Source organism: Sorex araneus, chromosome 9 (genome assembly GCF_027595985.1).
Source record: "Sorex araneus isolate mSorAra2 chromosome 9, mSorAra2.pri, whole genome shotgun sequence".
Lineage (NCBI taxonomy): Eukaryota > Metazoa > Chordata > Mammalia > Eulipotyphla > Soricidae > Sorex > Sorex araneus.
Window position 1 is genome coordinate 51,273,993 of NC_073310.1, and position 15,546 is coordinate 51,289,538.

The 15,546-nt window shown below is 37.2% G+C and overlaps 1 protein-coding gene across 2 annotated transcripts in view; it reads left to right on the forward strand.

Moving 5' to 3' along the window:
• The window catches only part of ZNF438 (zinc finger protein 438), a 179,471-nt gene that overhangs the window by 74,251 nt on the left and 89,674 nt on the right, over window positions 1-15,546 (forward strand). For both annotated transcript variants that reach the window (XM_055147461.1, XM_055147465.1), the window contains exon 2: window positions 9,914-9,991. The gene's annotated coding sequence lies outside the window, so the exon portion shown is untranslated. The remainder of the gene's footprint in view (window positions 1-9,913; window positions 9,992-15,546) is intronic.

The following is a 15,546-nucleotide window of genomic DNA, read 5'->3' on the forward strand; positions in this document are numbered from 1 at the left end:
TTCCATTACATATAAAGTTATTTTATAACCTTAGAAGACAAAGGCTTGGGGCTGGAGCAGTAGTGCATTAGGTAGGGTGTTTGCCTTGCACGTGGCCAACCAGGTTTCATCTCCAGCATCCCATGTGGTCCCCAAGCACTGCCAGGAGTAATTCCTGGGTACAAAGTCAGGAATAACCCCAGCATTGCTGAGTGTGACACCCACTAAAAAAAATAAAGACAAAGAATTAAGAGAACTTAATAATTAGAAGAACTATTTTAGGAATAGATTCCTTACTCATGCTACTCTGACTTTCTAAAAACTCCCTTTGTTAAAAAAAATACCAAAAATTTAAAACAATTTTTTTCAAAAACAAGCTTTTTATATTAAGTAAAACTGCTTAGATAAAGTAAATATCCCTTGCATTTGCTACTCATAGGTCTTGTACATAAAAAAATAGAACATTACAAAGCTGTTCATGATTGGGTTTCACTCATACAATGTTCCAACACCCATCCCTTCACCAATGTAATTTCCCAGCACCAATGTCTCCAGTTTCCATCCCTCCCCAAGTCATCCCCACCTTCCTCTAAGGCAGGCACCTATCTTGCACATTTTTTATTATTGCCATGAATACAGGGCTCCATCATTCTCTTTTTATATGTTAAGTAAAGGACTGTTTCTTATTTGTCTCTTGAATCTCCAGTACTGAACTTTGCATAGTTGGTACGTGGTATCTAGTAGGGATTAAGAAAAAGTTTGTTGAAGTGGTTGTAGAGGGATGAGGTAGACTTAATTTTGCAATTATTTCTATAGGAATGCACTAATGGTTGACATGAATATTAAGATTTGATTAAACATGTCTTTTAAGTTGATTTTTAAAAAATATATTTTTTAACTCTTTGAGTCACACTCTACAATCTTCAGGGGTTACTCCTGGCTCTACACTCAAAAATTACTCGTGATGGTGCTCGGGGGACCATATGGGATGCCAGGGATTGAACTTGGGCTGGCAGTGTGCAAGGCAAATGCTCTACCTGCTGGACAATCACTCCTGCCCCTAAAAACCTCTTATGATTCTTCTAAACATGTCTTTAAAATTGTATTTTGTTTTCTTATTTGTGCATCTTTTCTTAAAGAATGCAAGACATTATTTATAGTACAAAATTAAGTGGAAAAATAAATACAATTGCTTCATGGGAAGGCTGTCGCATCTCAGTCTCAGTGCTCTCAATAAAGTGAGAGTAACCAAGTAAATCTGGCATGGACATCAGTATGAACACACAGATCAAAAGGGTAGATTTTGTGGCCAGAAATAAACCTTTATATATTTGACCTGCTGATTTTTGATAGACACGCTAAAGATATTTAATGCAAAAGGATTTTTTTTCCTAATAAATGGTTTGAAAATAAAATGGTTTGAAACCTTTTGTTTTAAACAAATGGTTCTGTGAAAGTGGACTATTCATGTGCTCAGAAAGATGAACTTTCTCACAAAATTACACAAAAACTAACTTCAAATTAATTCTGCACATAACTGTTAAAGCTAAAACTAAAGCATCTAAAAGAAAAATATAAGGAACTTTATGACTTGAATTAAATCAGAGTTAACACAGAACATGAGAAAAAGAAAAATTGATAAATTTGCTTTAATAAAAATTAAAAAGGTTTCATGCTTCAAATGGCACTGTTAAGAAACTGAAACAGTAAACCACAGAAAAAGTGTTTGCAAATTTAACAATGGATAGTATTCAGAATAGTAAAAACTCAAACAACTCAGTACTACGTTAAGCAGCCCAGTTTTTTTTTTCATTTTTTATTAGTAATCACCGTGAGGTACAGTTACAAGATTATGAACTTTCATGTTTGCATTTCAGTCATACACTGATCGCTTACTTTCAGCACACATCTTTCAACCTGAATGGGTCCTCTCAAGATCCTCCACTTGTTGTTCCCTTCTCTATCTCAGCCTTTTTCCCCAGCATGTGAGGCCAGTTTCCAAGCCATGGAGCAAACCTCCTGGTACTCATCTCTACTACTCTTGGGTGTTAGTCTCCCATTTTGTTACTTTATATGCCACAGATGAGTGCAATCTTTCTATGTCTGTCTTTCTCTGACTCATTTCACTTAACATGATACTTTCCATGTTGATTCACTTATATGCAAATTTCATGACTTCATATTTTCTAACAGCTGTATAGTATTCCATTGTGTAGACGTAGCAAAGTTTCTTTAACCAGTCATCTGTTTTTGTGCACTGCGATTTTTTTCCAGATTTTGGCTATTGTAAACAGTGCTGCAATGAACATACAAATGCAGATGTCATTTCTACTATACCTTTTTGCCTCTCTGGGATATATTCCCAGGATTGGTATTGCTGTGTCAAATGGGAGTTCAGTTTCTGATTTTTTGAGAATCATCCATATTGTTTTCCAAAAGGGCTGAATCAGTCGGCATCCCCACCAGCAGTGAAGGAGAGTCCCTTTCTCCCCACATCCGCGCCAATACTGGTTGCTTTTGTTCTTTTGGATGTGTGTGGGCCAGTCTCTGTGGTGTGAAGTGATATCTCGTTGTTTTAATCTGCATCTCCCTGATGATTAGTGATGTGGAGCATTTTCTGTATGTGTCTTTTAGCCATTCGGATTTCTTCTTTGAGGAAATTTCTGTTCATTTCCTCCCCCCATTTTCTGATGAGGTTGGATATTTTCTTTTTGTAGAGTTCAACAAGGATATACAAGGCAGCCCAGTTTTTTAAGTGAGCTAAAGAACTGAAAAAAACATTTCATTAATCGAGGGGGCGGGGAGAGAGAGGAAAAGTTCCAGGCATGGAGGCACACTGGGGAATAGAGGCACACTGGGGAGAGAAGTGGAAGGGGGGAAATTGGGGCCACAGGTGGTGGGAAATGTACACTGGTGACTGAAACCCAATCATGAACAACTTTGTAATTATGGGAAAAACAAAAACAGTAACAACCTGGGTTGTCTACAAAATAAAAGCCCTACCTGCCGGCCCAGTACACTAATTTTCATCATAAAAACATGTATAAGTAAAATTACTTGCCATTCAGTTACTGGATTAACAGTATGAATTCACACGTGTGATTAAAATATGCAAATTATGGGGACAAAAAATGCACTTTACTAGCAAGCGCATGAACATATGCTCAACACAATTAGTTACTAGGAGAATGCACCTTAAAAATTATAGTTATACTTGGTCATACCTACTCGATGGGCTGGAGCAATAGCACAGCAGGTAAGGCATTTACCTAGCACTTGGGAGACCCGGGTTTGATTCCTCCGCCCCTCTTGGAGAGCCCGGCAAGCTACCAAGAGTATCTCGCCCGCATGGCAGAGCCTGGCAAGCTACCCATGGCTTATTCAATATGCCCAAAACAGTAACAAGTCTCACAATGGAGATGTTATTGGTGCCTGCTCGAGTAAATCGATGAGCAATGGGATGACAGTGTTACAGTGGTACCTACTCGATAAAGTCTAACAATATGTAAGAGTGTAGGATATGGAGAAACAGGAGATGTTCATGGGACTGTAAATGGTTTATCCACTTTGGAAAAGTTTGACCATTTCTTAAAATACTGAATCTACTTACCATATATATTAGTCAGGTTTTTAGAAACAACCAAGGGATACTTGCATAGATTTATTTTAAGGAATTGGCTTGTCTTCTGGGGGAGACTTGGCAAGCCCCAGTGTCTTATAGGGAAGAGTGGTAGGCTGGGGACTCTGGAAAGAGTTGTGGATTGAATCCAAAACCGTGTGCTGAAATATGAGGAAACATGGGTATTGCTGATGAAATCTGAAGGTGATCATCTGGGGAGGTCCTTCATGCTCAGGGTGTTAGCCTTTTGTTCTTTTCAGCCTCATGAATTGAACAAAGTCTACCCACATAATGAACGGCAGTCTGCCTTACTCAGCATCCACAAATTTAAATGTAAATCTTATAACTCCCCCTTCCAGCAGTGTTTAAATATTGGACAGTATGTCCCAACCATCAAATATTATGGTTTCATCTCATCATATCACCCAGAAATTCCCCTTCTAGAATATACATGAGAAGTGAAAATGTATCTCTCCATAATTATTGTTCATAGCAATAATTATGCTATGAACAATAATATTTTATCATTATTCATAATTGATAAAAATGCAGATTGATCCAAATGTCAGTCAGCTCCCACATGGGGAAACCATGTAGTATGCCCATACGTTGAAATATCCTCTTTAGTAATGGGCAGAGGGGTTGTAGCGGGGGTGGGGAAGGTGGAAGGAAAATGCTGGCATATGCTGTAGCATAGATTAACCTCGAAAATATTATGCTAAGGGAAAGAAGCCAAGTTCAAAAGACCACATATTCAATTGTTCATTTTGTATGTGTAGATAAAACAAATTAGAAGTTTTAGGGGTGGAATTGGTGATTGATTGCTTGCCAAATGAAGGAATCTTTAGGTAAGGAAGGGTAATAGAAATGTTCTAAAGTTGGATTGAAGCAATGATTTCATACCTCTGTAAATTTACTAAAACATATTGTATAATTGCAACTAGTATGTTTTATGGCATATAAATTCTACTGTAGTACTTCATAAAATGGTTAGTAAAAATAGTCCAAATGGACTAAGGATGGGTTACATGATACATCTCTTGAAAACACCTTTGTTTGCTTGTTGTGATTCATAAGTTTTGCTCAAAACTCTCTAATTAAATAGTTTATAAAATGAGATTCTTTCCAGAGTTCATGGAAGCAAAATTTATCAGCATTTTAGTAGAAACTTAATAATTACAATTCAAAGAAAAATATAGTATCTGCATACTGGGCTTTGTACTCAATGGCATTGCTATAAATAATAGTTAAGATTTTTTCTACAAACCTGTTTCTGAGACCTTCCTTTAATACATCCTAGAGAAGCAACATCAAAGGCACTTTCCTAACACAGTTATGCTGGGTGAACAGGGAGGAAAGCAGTAAAAAAGCCAAAGCCATCAACAAAGAATGATGCTCTTTGTTGATTAATTTTAATTCAGATGTATAGTTTTAGAATAATGAATGGCTGAGCTAAGTAGCCATGATTCAGAACTGCAGATATATTTTTACCTGCAGTCTTTTTTAAAAAACAAAACAAAACTGAGTAATAGTAATGTTAACATTTTACTCCCCGGAAAATATCTGGAGTGTAATTATTCTCAGACATAGATCAAGTATGGACCATTTGCTTAAATATTCACCTAAATTTGGAGCAGAATTGGCATCCTTGTTGGGAAACTTAGGAGTTTGCTGAGGGGAAGTGTTTGGATATACTGTCTACCATCTATGAATACAGGCAGCCTGAAGAAATGGTGCTCATAGGTTATGATTCAGAAATAATTTTGACTGTTAATCCAGAGAACTGGTTCATTCTTGATGAGAGTAGAACTTGGTCTTAGTCATTGACTAGAATAGACTTTGAATTATAAATTTTGAAAGAGATACATATTTGTTTTAAAACATTTGTACCGGTTCACCTCACACGTCACATATCTGTAATATAGAGAAAACATTGACGTTTTCTTTTTTTTTCTTCTACCTTCTTTGCATTTTTATATTAACATTTATATTCACATTTATTACTCTATAATATTATCTTAGCATTTTATATTTCTTATATATTTGTTTTAAGATTTTAGCCATTTTTGCTGTTATTCATTATTCTGCAGTAAACATACTGGCATCAGGCAGGCCTCCATTTTAATAAACACGAGAGAACACATGCATCCACTCACACCCTATGTGACATGCTCAATCACTGCAGTAACACCTACACCTGTTGCCTTCTCTGTAGTTAGCAGTTCCTCATTATGTACCAGTTTCCCTTTGCAGTGTATTTGAAAATAGCTGCTTTAGATTACCATAAGTTGTTTTCATTTTATATTCGTAATCCTGGTCTTCAGTCCTGAAAAAGTAACTGTTAAGTGAAGTAAAAGACAATCTAAGCATTATTCGTTTGGCTTAGTTATACATGAACATTATTTCATAAGAAGAAAATGGTTTGTTTTAGTTGCAATAACTTAATTGAATTATGTTTGTCTTGAAAATTCTAAGAAGAAAATTGTTTATTTTAACTGTAATAACTTAATTGAATTATTTTTGTTTTGAAAATTCTAATTTCAGATAAAACGTATTTTTAAGTGTAAATTTCATTATATAATTAACTTTACAGATTAATTATCAATAATATGTAGTTTAAAATTCTATATCCATTTGAATTGTAGAAATTGTAGAATTGTAGAAATTGTAGAAATATGTGGTTCCTGCAATAGCTTAAAAATTTTTTTATTATAAAAAATATTGATCTGTTATGTAACAAGTTGCCTCAACATTTACTGGTTTACAAGGCCAGCTCTCTAGCCCCTGAGGTAACACTTAGTGGTTTAAAACAACTTTTATAAGGGCCCAAGCAATAGTACAATAGATAGGGCGCTTGCCTTGCACGTGGCCAACCTGGGTTTAATCTATGGCACCCCTTATGGTAGGTACCCCTAACTTGCCAGGAATGATCCCTGAGTATAAGCCAGGGGTAATCCTTGAGTACCTTCGTGTGTAACCCCAAAATAAAATAAAGTAACATTGATATAGCTTATGATGCGGGCGGGTAATAAAAGCAGGCCTCTGCTTCATGTCACATTGACCAAGATTGTTTTATAATACACAATTGATGGGTGGATTGCTCGGGAAGATTTAGGAAACTTTAATAAAGATATCCAGGGGTTAGGCAGGGGTAGAAGATTGAATCCATTTAACCTTTTTAGTTATTGTATTCTCAGGATAGTCAAACATCTAATATGGTGGTTTGCAGCTCTCAGAGAGAATTTTCATAGAGTTAGGAGTTGGAGGTGCCAATATATTAAGGTCTGTCATTGGAAACTGACCCATGTCTCTCATACTGTATTCTATTGGGCAAAGCCCTACAGAACCATTCCAGTTTTTATGAGAGAGGATATAGGTGTGTCCGATTGATAAGTATCAGGATTTGTAACCCATCTTTTACCTGCTGTAGACCACCCTCTGGCCACAAATAATTTGTAGTCCTTTCATCTCTTTAAAATACTCATTACCTTACAAGAATCCCTAAATTCTCCTCCTACAGTGGCTTCAGCATCAAGCTTAAGATTCAGGATCTTGGCACTTAAAACCTGGCCCAGCTGTGCAAAGAAAGTCCTTGTGTTGTTCTAAGGAGTTATCTCAACATCTAATAGAGAGGCAGGCAGGTAATTAGCACGTTCATTCAAAAAATGGGCAAACAGGAAGCATGTAACTTTCATTGGCCCATGGTAATTTTGAAATTCTGGCGTGAGTTCCTTTTTAGGGCTTTCCTGCCCCTGAAACGGATTATTCATGGCTCCTAGCTACATCCATTCAGTTCTGATTCATCCTATTTCTATTTTCTGTTTACAGCTGCATAGCCTTTTCTAGTTTTGCTTCCTGCTTATAGGAGCCTAAGAGTTCAAAAAGCCTTTTTAATTGTTTTATCCCCATCTCCATTTTAGTGTAATCTTACATAATCCCTTTAAAATCTTTGAGATGCCTGTGTATCAAATTATAATTCACTCCATTAGATAGAAACCCATATTTGTTCAGAAATGGCTTTTTTTCCCCTACTTATGTCTGATAGTTAAGTATTAATAAAACAACACTCTTAAGATTCTTAGAACCCTTTGACTTTGAAAAAAGGTATATCTTTAGTATTTCCAAAGGCGTTAGGAAGCCAAGGAGTGGTGTGTGTGTGTGTGTGTGTGTGTGTGTGTGTGTGTGTGTGTGTGAGAGAGAGAGAGAGAGAGAGAGAGAGAGAGAGAGAGAGAGAGAGTATGGACACAATTAAAATCATTTTTGCAATATCAACAGTTTTTAACAGCCACTCTAGAGATTTTTACACTAAAGTCATGCTTTACTGGTAGAGCCTTATACTGTACATTTACTCGGAAGCTGTTTCTTACCTTTTTATCTAGAAGGAACGGGGATGGGAAACTCATTTTTGAAGAGACCAATCCTGAGTCCTTTATTTGTTTTCTCCAGATTCTTCTTGAAAATGAAAATATTATTTTGATAGATTGTCTCTCTACATGCATACCTTATCAAACAGGGCTATGAAACATAAGCCAGTACTTTCAACCACATGCCAGACTTTTAAGTCTCCTCGCAGAACAGAACTTCATTGGTTCTACTTTTCTCTGTTATGCAAGGAACAATATTGCAAGCATTCTCCCACTATGTAAGAGGTGTTGTCATCTGTCCATTCTTTCTTAACCTTTGCATTAATATCTATTAGGTATTTATTAACAGACTTCTCAGGGTCCTTCCAACTTCTACTCACTACTTCACCCTAAAAAGAAGTACACGTGTTTTAGGGTTTTTATTACAAAACCTTCTTCTGTGTACTATAATCTATTATGATTATCGGGGCCTGAAACCTTAAATCTTGAAACCTTAAACCTTAAAATATAATTTTATTTTGAAATAAATAATTTGAAATAATATAATAAAAATAAAAGAATATTTTATTTTGGTGGGTCAGTGAGAAGGTCCAGCTTGGCTAGTAGTTATTCTCCATGCCACTTCAGCTGAGGTCCGTTGGTGGCGTTCAGCTGGAGTATGGAATGATTTGCTCATATTTCTGGTATGACAAGGATCATTTGAAGATGATCTTAGCTGGGACTGTTAACAGGTGTGCCTACACCTGGCTTCTCCAGTCTTACCATAGTTAAACCATGATGACAGTAGTAGAAAGATAAGATTATTCTTATGGAAATAGATTTATTCTGTTGTAAAACTCTTACATGTGAAGTCACTGTCACTGTCATCCCGTTGTTCATTGATTTGCTCGAGTGGACACCAGTAACATCGCCATTGTGAGACCGTGGGGGCGAGATACTCTCGGTAGCGTGCTGGGCTTTGCAAGAGGGATGGAAATATTGAACCTGGGTCGGCTGCATGCAAGGCAAACACCCTACCTGCTGTGCTATTGCTCCAAATTAATCCTGCAGTTTAATTTGACTCAACATGGGAAACCTCCCCCAGCCCGGACACGGACAGGATTGACAGGTTGATAGCTCTTTCTCGACTCCATGGCATGGCCATTCTTAGTTGGTAAAGCGATTTATCTGGTTAATTCCGATAACGAACGAGACTCTGGCATGCTAACTGGTTACATGACCCCCAATCGGTCGGCATCCCCCCCAACACATGAAGTAGCATGATAAATTTACGTTATAAGTTAGAGTTGTATAATTGGAACACTAGAACAACCTCTTAAACTACAAAAGAAATAAGGTATATGTCTGACAAGTAATCCATGAGATAGAATTAAAAGCCAAAAACTATTTAATTCCAGATAACGTGAGACAGAAAAGGAAAAGTCAACAAGTAGCAGATTTGGACAGACATAAAATACAATGATGGCTAATTCAAATTCAACTATTTAAATAATAACATTAAGTGTAAATGAACCAGATTCACTCTATAAAGGCAGAGATTGTCAGACTAGGTGAAAGGCAAGTCCTGAGCCCAGGAAACAGTTCAGTTGTAGAGCATATGCATACCTTGTGCAAAGCCCTGAGTTTGACTCATGGCACCTGATACCACCTTCCCACTGCATGTCGCTGTAGTGTCCCTGGTGGTCCCCAGCACTTCCTGGCTGAATCATCAGGCTTGGAGCACTCTGGGTCTGGACCTTACTCAAAATGGAAAGTACTTACTTTGTAGTACGTATATTACATTCTCTTCAAGTATAAATTCATAGGTTAAAAATAAAGGTTCTTATATGTAATATAAATAATATCAATTTTATAGGGTGTCCTATACTATGATTTTTGAAGTGTAACCACCTGTCTTCAAAAGCTACTTATCTATTTTCTGTTTCATTGCTCCCATTATATTTGTTTTCAGGTAAAAATGAATGCCATGACTTGTCTAGTGTTGAAAATTTGAAGTTTAGAAGAACTTGTTGAAGTCAGTTCATATCAGGTAAGTCTGCTGTTATCCATCTTGATTCCAGTAGAGATTGGTTTAAAACATAAAGAATTAAGTCCTTAAGCTTTGATAGTATCTATGCTCTCGGGTTTCTTGGAATGTCTTATAAATCATCACTGTTATTGGAAAACAGTGGAAAGGTGATTTATTATTAATTCATGTTCTTAATAAAAACATAATGCTAAAGATCATGATATTTGAAAACTGAAAGTAATTTGAAAACTGAAAGTAGTCTTCAAAGTTATCCATTCATTATATCAAGTCTGGTCATCAAATTCTCACTTTGTGCCAAAGAATGCTTTCAAATTTTTTCCATTGTACTTAATTTTTCTGTATTTTGAATATTTTCATAATGATTCTAATGATTTATATGGTCATTATTAAAGGGAGATATTCAGTAGTTGACTAGCACTTGAACCATAAGTATTTATTCAAAACTAGTCTTAGTTTTAAATATCATCCTCACCAACCTCTTTATTTTCTTCTTCCATCTGATATTTTATGCCAGAAAAATCTACCAGTTGAATCACTCCAACATTTTTTAAACCCTCTAGTAACTCTTTTCACTGCTTTGTGAATCTGTGCTTTGCTTCACAAAGCCTTCTACCCAACTCCTAAAAATATCCCCCACTTTAGTCAACTAAACTCTTTTATATGCTCTAAGCCTTTATCGTCCTTCATGCCTTTGTATCTTAACTTTTACTGCTTTTCTTGATGTTTTTCTATGATGCCTCCTGCTCTCTCCTTTCTTTCTTTCTTTTTTTTTTTTTTTTTGCCTATTGAAATCCTATGGCAGTACCCCAGGTTTTAGCCCAAGTACTAGCTTTGCCAAGGTTACTTTATCCCTCTTGCTAGTTCCCATAAGATTATTTCATTATCACCATTATTATAACGCATTTTACCATGCAAGGTTATTATTTGTGTTTATGGTTATCTTATCTCTAATCCTATGCCATGAGGACTATAGTAAAAAGGTCTTGTCTGACTTATGTTTGGCTTTCACAGAAATTGGCATAGCCTTTAATAATGCTCAATAAATACTTGTTTAATAAATTAATAATGTGCCTGGTTGGGGTCAGTGTAATAGTACAGTGGGTGGGGCATTTGCCTTGCATTAGCCAACCCAGGTTCGATCCCAGCACCATTTATGGTCTCCAGAGCCCACCAGGAGTGATCCCTGAGTACAAAGCCAGGAGTAAACCCTCGCACAGTCACATGTGGCCCCAAAACAAAAAAGAAAATGAAACAAAAAGTATGTATCTGGCTTTTTCCCCCATCATTCCTCCCTCCCCGTTTTTCATTCATTTTTTTTTTTTTTTTGCTTTTTGGGTCACACCTGGGGATGCACAGGGATTACTCCTGGCTCTGCACTCAGGAATTACACCTGGCGGTGCTTGGGGGCCATATGGGATGAAACCGGGTCAGCCACGTGCAAGGCAAATGCCCTACCTGCTGTGCTATCGCTCCAGCCCCTCGTTTTTCATTCTTAGAGGCACACAGAAACTGTATGTATAACAATTTTTCATTTCTGTTTTGCATTCCTAGCAGATTTCCATATAGGCATCTTCTCCTAAGAAAATACTGACCATAGTATAATTAACATGGGTTGGAGTGATAGCACAGTGGTAGGGCATTCGCCTTTCATGCAGCCAACCCATGTTTGATTCTTCTGCCCCTCTCGGAGAGCCCGGCAAGCTACCGAGAGATACAGTCAGTTCCTAATTTAACAAGTAAAATATAAAGTAGACTAACGAAGGTCAACCATTTTATTCTGTTGTTTGGAATTCATTCCTTCTATAAAAAAGTCTGATAAACAATAGTTTCTCAACAATCTCTCCCAAGACTAAGGTGCCGGAGTTACTTTACAGACAATTGGCATATGAAAGTGTTTTGTAAATAAATTCTAGCTTCGGATATGGGCACACATCTTCCAGACCCTAGAAAGAGAACAATAAATTTCTTGGCAACTTTGAGTAGGAGAATATGAGCTGGAACACTCTGCCAGTGTGTAAACATGGTGAAGACTCTGATATTCATTGCTGTTTTCTGTTTAATATGTATATGAGACATTTACCTGTAGGTTACTGATAATATCATGTCTTCTAAATTGAGGGCAAGGGAACAGTTGCTCTTCTGGTCCTCCCCAGAGTAGATCAGGATGTTAAATAGGGCTTCAGCTGTTCTCTCACATGCTAAATCACTCGTAGGTCAGTGGTAACACAGTAAGAAAGTTTTACAACTTAACTCCTTGGTGTTCCACAAATTTATGGCACTTAGCACTTTAAACACAGAACATACTTAGAGATGTATGGGGAAAAAATAGATTTATCAACACCAGCCCTACATTTGACATGACATCAGTTTTTGTGGACAAGTAATTATCATTTTTACATAGGCTCAGTGATGCTTCCTGTGCAAAACACATCATGGTGCGCATAAACAGCCTTGGAGGTTGACAGGTTATGTTGTCAGGTTGTAAGAAAACACTTCATAAATTCAGAGAATTTAATTTGTTCAGTCATCATAAGCTTTGAGCTCTTGAGTAAATATCTACTTTATGCTTAATACTTTCATAAATGCTAGGGGCCAGGAAGTGAGAAAAGTTTTCTTTCCTTCGAAAATCTGCACTACAAGGTATGAAAAAAACAGTGCAAATAATGTCATTAATTGCCATAAAATTAATGAATTAATCTTAGAATCATCAGTAGGTCAATATCTGATAGTGGTGAAGTTGCAGTTAGTCTTAGAGAAATGATGGGTATTTAAATAAAGAGCTTAGAGAAAGTGATATTTCAGATTCAATTAACAGTATGAAAAGAGAACTAAAGAAAAAAAAGTCATTATTAGTTCATGTTTGTCAAAATAAATGGGAGTGGGTGGGAGGGAGTTGTTCCAGTGGTTCAACTCTGGCAGTGCATTAAGTCAGCCATAGATATTTTTAAAGTATAAAGCCTGGATCTTTTGGGGAGCCACAGTATTCAGGGATTACTCCCGAGTGCACTCAAATCATTCTTAACAGCTTAGGGCACCATATGGGATGTTTGGGACTCAAATCTGGGCCAGCCCCATGCAAGAACAAGCCTTGTACTGTCATGTTTATTGTACTATCACATAGCCATAAGAATTGTATCTCAGAAATAATTACAATTTCTGGAACATGAGATATAAGCCTGTTTACCTTGTTATGTTTATTTTGTTTGGGAGCCACACCCAACTGTGTTCAGTAGCTCCTGGCTCTAAGCTTAGGGATCACTCCTGGCAGACTTGGCGTAACCATATGGGGTGCCAGGGATTAAGCCCAGCTCAGCCACATGCCTTACCCACTGCTCCTATTGCTTGGGTCTCCACCCTATTTATTTTTTAATGCTCCTGTAGAGATTGCAAACTGCTGAGTCAGATGGTTAAGTCAAATTTGGGAGAGCTCTGAGTGCCTTGGTGAGGAGTTGGACCTTTGTCCCTGAAGCAGTGGGAACTTTCTTACATTTCTGAAGTGGGTGACATGATCAAATCTGGTGTTTGCCAAGATAAATGATTTGTCAATTGCATGTCCCTCGAAGAGAAATAAGAAACAGATTGAATTGGAGCAGTCTGGGGTGGGGAACTAAAGAAAGCATTTTTAAGGGTACTTGAATGTGTGGGAGTAGGGTGGTGTCAGCCTTGACCTTGGCATGATATGTTTTATAAACTGATTATACAACTTCACCCTTATTAATTTGATCACTTTTCTCTTACAACCCGGCAACTTAAACAGCAATTTAAGTGTTTGCATTTAATGGAAGAAGACCATTGTCTGCTCATGTACACATCTAACTCATAATAGTAAATGGAGTTACGTGTGAGCAATATGACCTTTAATATAATCATCATAAAGCATTTAATAACCACCCACATATGCAATAACACAAGCAGAACTGTGCCAAGGGCAGAAGTCATACACGGAAGAATTATTGGCATGTGATCCTCCAGCATTCAGTTGAAATTTGAAGAAATATTCTAAATCACACTACACATTTTAATAATTTTTCGTGGAAAATTTGATGACTGTTGGCAGTTTTTGACAGCAGACCAGTGCAGGCTTCTTGACAACAGTAGCTGTGTGTAGCTGAACACGTTCTTCTCTTCTGTCCGTTTCTACGGTCACTGCAAGAGCTGCTTCTATGCAGGCCCCCATAGGGGTGAAACCATGCGGGGGTGAAACCCAAACCCACCCTCACCCAGCTGAACAGCCAGGGGTAGTTTAAAAGGAGTTCAAGTGTTAAGTTCTCGAGTGGCCCTGACAAACTGCGACTCTCAGTATGTGTCACCCTTGTGGAAAATGACAGCTGCAGGGATACCCACACTCAGGAATTTCAAACCATACCATAAGTTGGAGAAATGTCATACCTCTTTCATGTGTTTCCCTCTTATTATATTTGGAAACAATGAGCCATATTCATTTGGCAGGAATCAAGAAGATGATGGTGCTTTTGTAATAGTGCGTTTAATGACAACCATTTCTGCTATGATCTTCTTTGGGACAATTATTTTGTCATCAATGCATTCACATCTCTTAAATTACATCTTCTAGAAACAGATTTTATTGATACTGTAAAACTGTGGTAGTACAGCTTCATACCTCTGAGTATATGTCTCACTACACCCACCTTCAAATGAGCCTTTTCACCCATTTCTAATGCCCCACTTTCCTTTGAGAACTATCATGTTTTTTCATAAGTCTTAAGAGCTATGTTTGTTGTTTCTTATCAAACCTTACATTGCTTTTCTAGAACTAGTTTGATTTTTCACTAATTAATTCAAGTAGATACTGTGATTTGCAATACGGGGAATGGTAGGGTTTCATCTCCAATTTTACCCAGGCTCTGGGCCATCTGTTAGAACTGAGGGACCTTCTAGGAAAAAGAAGGGAACTATATTGTTGGATGACAGCTCTGTGCATGTTTCTTACGTGGATTTATCAGTATAACTCCAATATGCAAATGGGGGAATTTGGAATTAGTGGAGTTTAAAAAATGTATCTGAAGTCAAAAATTAAGTAAGCCATAGAACTTGGTTTTGTCTGTTATCATAACCATTTTTATTGAGGTGCCATGATTTGTAATAGTGTTAATGGTACTGTTCAAGCGTTTATCATTCCAACACCGTCCCCATCACTGGAGCACCCTCTTCTTGCCACCAGAGCCCCAAGAGCCCCTCCTAACCATCTCCCTTCCTAGGTGAGCTCAGTTCTGTAGACAAAATCTCCAATTCCAATGCCTTTGGACATTGGTTGTTCCCTTACTGTGTTTCTTTATATTGTGTATATGAGAGAGACCTTTTATTTTATTTTTTAAAACTGTGGAGGTGGTAACACTAACACATTTAGATGAATAAAGCTAAACTCTTGAATTCCACAAAATTGAACAAAATCAAGAAAGAGCTATCTTTATTTTCCCCCAATAATCACCCCTCAAAGAGTTTGGGTTCACGCTTTACCTCTGTCATGAACAATCTAGAGCATATTATTTAGCTTTCTCAGTTTCTGTTTCCTCATCTGTCATGTGTATAAAACG